Source organism: Lynx canadensis, chromosome B1 (assembly GCF_007474595.2).
Source record: "Lynx canadensis isolate LIC74 chromosome B1, mLynCan4.pri.v2, whole genome shotgun sequence".
Lineage (NCBI taxonomy): Eukaryota > Metazoa > Chordata > Mammalia > Carnivora > Felidae > Lynx > Lynx canadensis.
In genome coordinates this window covers 13249392-13257422 of record NC_044306.2, presented here as the reverse complement: position 1 = coordinate 13257422, position 8031 = coordinate 13249392, and positions in this window count along the sequence as shown.

The window sequence follows — 8031 nt, the reverse complement described above, 5'->3', positions numbered from 1 at the left end:
TTTTAAGTATTTATTTATTTTTGAGAGAGAGAGAGAGAGACAGAGTGTACTCAGGGGAGGGGCGGAGACAGAGGAAGACGGAGAATCTGAAGCAGGTACCAGGCTCTGAGCTGTCAGCACCGAGCCCCATGCAGGGCTTGAACCCACGAACCGTTAGTTCATGACCTGAGCCGAAGTCGGATGCTCAACCGACTGAGCCACCTGGCCACCCCAAATCCACATGACTTCTTTCAGGCGAGCCTCTTTTGTATGGTCAAGCCCAAAAGCACATCAGCGTGCCCTGAGGAAGCACGGTGATGTGAAGCTTACTGCAATGCAGAATTGTACCTACCGGCCGTCTGCCTTTGTCAGTATAGACCCACCAACACCCTGTCCTTTGAGTTGCACGCTATACTTCTTTCCGGTGTAGTGCAGCCAGGTTGTCACTGAAAAGGCAAATTTGCATTTTATGGCTGTGTATGCTCAACTTCCTCTTGCTAGTGTGTTCATTCTGTCACTTCAAAAGAAGCATCTTTTTCTTTTTTTTTAAGCTATGCCATCTGCAAAAAGCCAGTGGTGTATTCTATTGTAGATAGTGTCACAAGGGGCTCTTGTCCTCTGATGCTCCTTGGGGTGGGAATTTTCAAGATGCTCTTCAATGTACATTTCTTTTTTCATTTAATTGATTATTCATGAGTTAAAAATAATTAAAGAAAAAAAACCTGAAATTGACGGTAATAGTTTTCTTGCTAACCTCAATTAACTTCAGCCGCTCTTCTAAATCTCATCATGCTACCTGTCAAAACCATACCTGGCACTGAATGGGAGGAAATCCAAGCTTGTAATATAGGGAGAAATATATTATCTTCACAGATCTAGTTTAGAAGTACACACCGTCTCGTACAGACAAATTCAAAGTTTGGTTGCAATTTTAGGTAAAGGAAGGAGGAAATTTGGGGAGTATCCAAAGAGGTGGTGGAGGGCGGTGGGTCTTCTTTGCACAGGGTAGACGCTCCCTGATCAAAAAGGCCCTGCGAAAGTGAACTACTTTTACGAAAGCCAAAGGAAATGTAGAGGACCGAGAAAGAAAACATGTATGCGGCATATCAATCATCCTCGAGATTGAACACGTACAAGATGCAGCCCTCTTCGTTTGTCTTTCAAATGTATACACATTTTTCTCCATAAAGGATAGCTTGATGACTCAAAAGCAACAGAAAACGAATCAATAAAAGGAATACTTAATTTCTTTCTAAAAAAAAAAATACAGTGGGGCTGGCAAAACCAGGTTAAGAGAGAGCAAAGTTCATTTCAGCACAAACCGAAGCCAATTATTTTGTAATCTATGATTACATTGAGTTGTTTATGAAATGGAAAAGTCTGTCATCGTGTTTCTATCCTTTTTCTAAGAGTTCACTGTTGCGTACAAGCCTCAGAAGAGCTTGTGGGCAGTAGAGAAGCTTTGGCTTTCCGACTGTCAAGCCTGCAGAACGGAAGCTCTAGAAATCACGCCTGGCAAATGTGCCAAAGCAGTGAGAGAATTCTGTATGTAAAGTGTAAAAGTACACCCATGGCACCTCAATTAAAAACTATAAAATTCATAATATTATTTGCCTGTGCACACAGTAGCCAACCTAAGATGGCCGAAAATCGACCTCAAGTTCGGGAGCTCTGATCCTCAACCCCTATTTCGAAGACCAAAAAACAGGCACAAGGCATCACCGTGTCCACTTCACTGTCAATATTAAGATTCTCAAGGTGTGTAACTGTACTGTCAGATCTGCGACCTGATAACAAATACCCAACATCTTAATGTCTTTATGCGCTAAAATGGGGGGCGGGGGAAAGGGGCAGGAGGAAGATGTCAGATTCCATAATTCAAAATACAGAAAAGATCAAGTCAAGGTGATTTCACTGCCCCTTTCCAACATGTGGACCTAGAAGTCAATTGTCATTTTTAGTAGAGTTTTCCTCCCTCCCTTCCTCCTTCCTTTCTTCCTTTCTGAAAGAAAGGACACTATATTGGCAAACAATGGCCTACTTGAACACAGCAACTCTTCTACTGGGTCCATACCAATATGGGAAAGAATTACCCTGCTTGTAGTGTAATGGAAGGCACACCCTAATAACACCCTGGAGCCCGGGTTTTTACAACCCTCCCCGGCCACTTACAACCCTCCCTGGCCACCCCACTATCTCTTGCATCCTTAACCATCAGTGGTTTTTCAGTCATGTGACCACAGCAGGTAACTTAATTTACTTGTCTCTTCTCTAAAATGGGGGATAATAACATCTTGCCTTTCTGGAAGTAAAGGGTTGGTCTGAATTATCCTGAGGTTCCTGCAAACTCTAAGATCTATAATTTAAAGATTTCTCAAAGACACTGTTCATTCCTAATTTCTATGACCTTGATACACAGGAAAATGTCAACCTCCCTGTGTAACGGGAGCAAAGATAAGCAGCCTCATGTGTCATCATTTCTTCTCCTTTTTCCAAGTTTTTTTTTTTTTATAGTTTCCTCATTTCATACTCTAAAATCAATTACAAACCTGAGTTTTTCTTCTTTTTTTTAATGTTTATTTTTGACAGAGAGAGACAGACAGACAGAATGTGAGTGGGGGAGGGGCAGAGAGAGAGGGAGACACAGAATCCAAAGCAGGCTCCAGGCCATGAGCACAGAGCCCGACGCGGGGCTCGAACCCACCTCCCACAAGATCATGACCTGAGCCGATGTCGGAAGCTTAGCCGACTGAGCCACTCAGGCACTGCCCCCTGCCCCCCCAACCCAAGTGTTCTTCACTTAAAGTAACACAGGCTTCTGATTCCTTTTTATTGCTTGTTCCATATTGAATCAATGAAGTTGTAAGAGCTAAAGCTTTACGTTAGCATTTCAAAAAGGGGTCAGTAAAGAAGCCTCAATTTCAAACCTAGTTTTACTAAGAGATGTCCAAATGCCCTTGCCTGAATCTTATTCATTTTTCAACAAAGTGGATGTTAATAACTAAAAGAAACTAGTTCAGTTGAAAATTTGCCACAGATGATCAGATAATCCAGGGTTTTTAAGGTCTCATTATTCTTTCTCTCCAGAATAAGCCCCAGCCAATGGTTTTCCAACCACTCGTGTCTCTCAGCTTCACTTCTTAATTTCCAGAAGCCAATTCTGTGGCTGGCCAATCCGCCATCTTTTCCCTCCGCGGGCTACATGGTCACCAGAGCTGCGCTCCCCCCACCTGCTCCTTAATGTATGGACTCCTTCTTTCAGTTCCTTGGTTCCCACACGTGCCTTTCCACCTCGCTACTTAATTCCGAGGCCGAATTTCCCGAACTATCTTTAACTCTCCTGATCTAAGGTCTACTTTTATTTATTTAATGTTTCACTGAACGTTTGGTTCCTGTGTACTATCAGTTTCCTTATAGCAACAAGTACAAGCTACCATGTGAAAAACACACATCCTAGCTTAATGGAAAGAGGTGCCTCAACAGAAAAACACATGCCTTGACATAATGTGCCCCACTGTAGGTGAGGTCCCCGACAAAGAGCAGTTCACCTATTTGCAATTGCAAAGAGGCTCCCCCGGGCAGTTTCTCTCCTTGAGAAATCTTGGAGGACCTGACACAGCATCGGAGGCCCTTCTAAGGAGTTTCTTGCTAGTTCATACTTCATTCATGCAACAGTTATTTTCTCCAGGACTTATTCTACGCCAGGCACCGCGCTCGGTAGTGGGACCAGAAGGGGAAACAAATAGACAAAGAAATGATTACAAATTGTGGTGGGTGCTATGAACACATCAGGTTACTGAAATGGAGAATCATGAGGCAAGAAGATGGTTCTCACTGAAATGGTGACACTTAATCCGAGACAGGAAAGGCAGGAAAAGACAGGAAAGGCACTCTGCTCACAGGCTGAGACGTAGGGCGCTGAACCATCAAAGGGCCTGGAGAGAGGCCACGTCCAAGGCCAAGTGTGGGAGCTGCAGGGGCCAGGGAGCAGACAGGAGGCCGGTGAGAGTCTTTCAGTGAGAGTGGGAAGGGGCCGGAGACACACAGGAAGGACGTGACTCACTCAAACTCCTCTTGAGTCCCAGCAGCAGTAAGCAGCACTGTGCTAGAATCTTGAATGGTCACAAACAGCCCTCCGGTTTTCTCTGAGGCCTCGCTGCCCTGAGGCCCGTATCTATACTCCCCTGCATCACACAATAAACCACAATTAATGAGGCAATCTGATCCTACCTAGATTTGCCACCTCAAAGAGTCTCAACAACACAGGTAGGGACTTCAACCCTACGAGGAGCTACTGTTGGTATATGGTCAGTATCCGGTCTTGGGAATTCAAGTGGATGTATTTGAAAAAGCCGCTTGGTGGGGCTGGGACATTGAAGATCAAGGGATACTTCTGGTCTTTTTCTCTAAGAGGTAATGAAGATGGGATCAGAAAAAGAGAGGATGTGAACCACTATTTCCACCTTGTATGGTGGACAGGAAGTACAGAAATAAAATAATCCATCCATTTGCAAGCAGTACATTTACTTCAAGGATCAAGACAACTCAGAGGAAGAATTTATTTATCTCTGTTCCCTGAATAACTGTGTCAATCTTCTATTTCAGTATTGGGTCAAACCCTATGAAATACCTACATTGTATTGATATCGATCTGTGAAAATGGCGACACCACATGGTTTGGCAAATAGTGATGCAAACAGTCTAACAGCCACTCTCTGACATGCAGGAGTTGGTTTTCTGACCCCAATCGGGTTGTCTGAATTTAAGTTCTTCACCAGGAGAGAGGGGACAGATAGAATTCAGCAAGCATGGGCTGCCACCATGGGCTACACATTGTTTCAGGTGCCCTCTGTAAACTATCCCATTCGTGCCTCACAATGATTGCCAAACAACATTACTGGCACTTTTCAGCTAGGATTCAAAGGGAATAACTATAAAATACTGTATAAAATGAGAATAGTATGTGATCCATTCCTCCCTCACTTATGTCCTTCTCTGATTTCTTCCCCCTCCTTTCTCTCTTTTCCCTTCCAAACAAATGGAAATTTTTACTTCCCAGGAGGCTATTCTGTCAAAATCTGGGCTAAACAAAGAAAATACAGCACAGGAAATTAAGAGCAAATTAGCATAAGCGCTTTGTTTCTAAAAATGAGATATTTTGTTTTAATCCCATAATATTTTTAAAGAAGTATTTTTGGTAAAGAGTAAGTAAGATGTCATAATCAAAGGCAGCAGTTTAAATAAGTTGACTCCTTGGGCATACAGCACTGCCAAATGCATTGATTGATCTAAAATAGGAGGTATGCACTTGAACTGTATGAGTCTATCTAATCTAGGAACCCTACCGTCCCCTCTCTGACAAACTCCACAATTAGCATACGGTAAATCTTTTGGTAGACCAAGGATTATAAACATCTGATTATCAACATCTCTGGTTCAGAAATTCTTTGCGTGATGTATGGCTTGCAGAGAAAGCCAAAATAACCCATAGGCTTCGAGTACAATGGGAAAAAAAAAATCCCTTAGTGAGTTATTTTACATCTTCGTCAAGAAAAAACTTTGATCGCTCTAAAAGAGCGTCCATATATTGAACAGTGAAAACAAGTATTTGTGGGTAAAATGAAATATACCAGGATACTGATAATTACGTAACAACTAAAAATTACTGTACCGTATGCATGCGCCCAAAGCACTTGAGAGGGAGAACCTTATTTTGTCTGTTCCCAGCTGGTCAGCTCCCCTGGTCCCATTTTCAGGCCCTGACAGCTAAAATATCCATGGTGCACAGATATGTCCTCCCTTGTGAGTGCCTTGTCCAGATGTCATACTTATTTCTTACACGAAGCAAAACACAGAGATCAAAACTCAAGCAGCATATGAAATGAAAAATTACCGGATGAAAGGTTTAAGCACAATTTTTACTGCTTCGTGTTGTTATTATTTGTTTTGCACATAGGCTCTGTTTTCTGAAGCCTTACCATATTAATATCGCTGGTTTTGCTATTCGACCTCCAGTCTTAAAATACGAGGGCTCGCTCAACAACACATACCCCACTTGTTTCCACACGTATTCCAGAGTGACCACAACAGCATGCCTTATATCATCGGTAATATGCACCACTTCTTCTCATTCCAGGAAAGTTGATTAATTTAAGTATTACAGGAATGTATGTAAAATCAGTTCGCATTCACATAAAATAATGCTCTTAATCCATCACTCAAAACAGAATGGAAAATGCCAATTCTCTGTGAATTATATCAAACTGTAGCCCGTGCCTCTGTCTTACTCTGCCACATGTTAAGAACAGGGGACCTTTAAATGCATGAAAAAAAAAAAAAAAAAAACGAGAAAAGATGCAGAAAGCACAAATAAGCATCGAAGATTACAGCAAAAATAAGGGTTGCGTCTGGAAAGCCCTTGAACAAAACGATCAATAATGAGCGTATAAATTGTGCTGGCCCATAGTCTTATTTTCAGGAATTCTGAGTCACATCTTTAAAAAAGAGCAGCCCATACATTTTTGGGTCGTGTCTATACATGAGAATCCGAAGTCTGGCGGGACCGGAGAGCAGCGTTTGGCAGTCTTAGAAAATGCAAGGCAGTGGTCAGTAACACAGCAGTGCTGGGGCTGGATTCCCAGAGCATCTCCTTAATTGGATCTTGCTGGAACGTAGCACCTCACTTCTAGTTCACGGGCACTGGGGAACAAAACGGCCTTTCTATCTTTTCCCAGAGAGGGCCACAGAAGACGCTCCCCGCCCGACTTTCAAAGCTGCTTCTAACGCTGACCCCGGTCACGTTGGTCACCATTTGCCTCATGTCCGTTCAGGGCTGGGACACGAGCGCTTCTGTCTTTCCGGGTTGAAAAACAGACTGTGTTTAGGGATCGGAAATCAGGGTGAAGACACCGAGAGTGAATGTTGAGGGTTCGTGGCTGCTGTGGGGGAAAGCCTACAAATGTTCTAATTTTGCTACCAGGAGTCCTCAGACCCTCTCCACCTCGGCACTGGAAGGCTGATTTCTAAGAAAAGAAAGCTCTCCCCAGCCACCACGGAAGTTTCGCAGCAGGAGCAGAAAACCCTAAGTGATGACATTTTTTTTTTTTTTTTTTTAACTCAGCCAACCATCAAAGGCAGAGCGGGTGGGACCTAGAGGGTGGGCATCTGCCAGGCTCACTCCAACACTTTCAACTCCTTGGTGGGGGAAACCCTTAGGTTCAACCGGGGCTATGATGGCCTGGGAAGCAGGGGCCACAGGAAAACTCCAGGCCCCCCAAACGTCTCCCCGCACATTTCACTAATTGTCGAGGCATTTGGGTTAACAAGCTCCTCTTTTAAAATACAAATGCCCCCGGGAGGGTTAAGCCTCATTCATACCTCAGTGCGAATTAGTTTAATTAGATAATCAGATCTAATTAATTGAGGGCTCAGGGAAAGAGAGTTTTGATTGAGGTGGGCCAAAGGGAGGAAAAATTTGGAAGGGACTCGGGTGGGGGCCTCTGAAGAACTAGGGAGTGGCGCGGGGATAGTGGGTTACAGGGCGTCTGGGTCCAGAAAGGGAAGTGCACGGCTGTCGAAGGCAAACTCTGCTGTTCCGTCTGTCCAGGGTCTCAGGGCACCAAACACTGCCTGTGGCCGCCACTCTCGCCCCTCGGTCAAAGGCATCGGGATTCGTTGGAAGGCTGCAAGTGTCATCTTTCCCCAGCTGGGACTCCCTGGGTCTGGCCAACCTTCACATGTCAAGAAAGGAAGAAAGTGTAGGAGGAAGAGGAAGAGAGGCATATGCTTCCACTGTCCTCACCCTAAGTGGGTCCCGCCCCCACTTAGATGGGCGTCCAGATATTCCTGGATGGAAGAGAGCCCACCCACCAGCATCTTTAGCTGCGTGTACTCTCAAAACAGGCTCCTCTCCTCTGCTGCCACCATTGACCAGATCTGATTTGGCGGGAGGTTGCTGCCGAATCCCGGAGGACGGATCCCCTCCCGAGCCAGCCATGGGGCAGCATGTGACGATGGTCAGCAGACCCCATTCACATCCTGACCATGGGGTTT